At 25.7% G+C, this 1,645-nt stretch overlaps 1 long non-coding RNA gene across 1 annotated transcript; it reads right to left on the bottom strand.

Annotated features, from left to right (window-relative positions):
* Positions 1-547: 547 nt before the first annotated feature.
* LOC107777217 (uncharacterized) lies at positions 548-1,348 on the bottom strand. Its single transcript, XR_001646145.2, has 3 exons — positions 1,226-1,348; positions 958-1,043; positions 548-683 (listed from the first exon to the last, which is right to left on the bottom strand). It is a non-coding gene; the product is annotated as an uncharacterized LOC107777217 (long non-coding RNA).
* Between the last annotated feature and the right edge of the window lie 297 nt (positions 1,349-1,645).

The following is a 1,645-nucleotide window of genomic DNA, read 5'->3' as shown; positions in this document are numbered from 1 at the left end:
GTTATTAATGCCGACAAACGACCTTTGTCACTAATTATTTAGTTTAATTAGTAACGATATCAATTGTCTCTAAAGTTACGTATATTTCATAGTTGAATAAATGTAATTTTGTCACTAAAGATCGCCTTTTAGATACAAATAATATTTCGTCCCTAAATATATAAATTTGTGACAATTTACTTTTATAAAAATGGTTTACAATTTTGTAGTTAAAACTATCATCTGATCACTAAATATATTATTTTACGGACAAAAAAAATTATCATAAAATGTCATAATTAGTGATAAATATAATAGTCACAAAGTTCAAAGTTAATCCATCGTCAATAAGATAATCCTTGAAAAACTTTATTTTGTCATTAGTTACCTAATTTTTCTTTAATTCTAGAAATTATTATTATATAAATTGGAAGTAACAGGATATAACATGCAAGGTAAAAACAAAAATCTCCATCCATGAACATAAAATTAAAAAGAACTAATACTATATTGAGATAATATTTCGTTACAAACTTCATAAGTTAAAACACAAATAAAGTAAAATATATCCAACATTAAAGTCTAATGGAAATACAAGAATATTGTCAAATTAAAAAATATATAAAAATTTGTTGCTTCCTCAAATTGCTAATGTAACCACTTGTCTAATATTCAATCCTGAAGAAATTTCCACCTTCATATACCTGTGAAAAGAAAATCAAGTAATAATAAATTAAACTTTCAAACATTAATAGTGAAGCAAATGGGATATAAGTAAAGATATTTACTCGAGTTTAAGCAATGGAGTATTTATTATCAATTCTTCTTTGGCTACAAATAATCACAAGAATTAAGAGTAAAGATATAAAATTTTAAGTATTTAACCACTCCAAAAGTAAGAAAACCAAACAAAATTTCTTTATACCTTAACAATAAAATTACAATAAATAAGAACCCTAATACATAAATGCAGCATACCTTCAGGAGAAAACCAAATTTATAAATTCCCAACAAATGCAAGGAAAGGAAATTCTGCATGAGAAATAATATGACATGCCCTGGATCTGTAATGAAACAAAAGAAGCATGAGAAATAAATGCACAACGTTGCAGATTTAGTCTTCTAAAATTATTAAATAAAAAACTTTTTTTTGAAGAAAATCAAACATTGTAAATAGTGTGTATGTGCTTGTGAGAAAGAGAGAAATTGAAATGATATATTATGGTGTTAATGTGGCAGATCTTACTGGAGCAAGGGCTAGATGAGAGTTGAAGATCACATAGAGAGATGGGCGAAGAAATGGCCTAGAAGAAGGGGATGAGAGTTAGGATTACAGATGCGACAGAAGTAAATTAAAAGAGGGATTTGGGGAATTGAAAAAAACAAGGAGGGAACTTTGCCGCATATACTTTTCGCACAACTTTGAAAAAAGAATATAACCTAAACAAAGTTATTGAAAAAATCTAGTATTTTATCAATAATAAAAAAAATCATGAAAATGTATTCAATCTGTTTACACTTAAAATTTATTATATTACCACAAAATATCACAAGATTAAAATATTTAATAATAAGCAACAAGTCATGATTAAAAGTTAATTATATACATAAATAATTAAATTAAATTTTTGTTGTTTATTACAAATGACAAACAATACTAGGTTGT

This window comes from Nicotiana tabacum, chromosome 16 (assembly GCF_000715075.1).
Source record: "Nicotiana tabacum cultivar K326 chromosome 16, ASM71507v2, whole genome shotgun sequence".
Lineage (NCBI taxonomy): Eukaryota > Viridiplantae > Streptophyta > Magnoliopsida > Solanales > Solanaceae > Nicotiana > Nicotiana tabacum.
The sequence above is the reverse complement of the archived record's forward strand: the minus strand, read 5'-3'. Positions and strand labels throughout refer to the sequence as shown.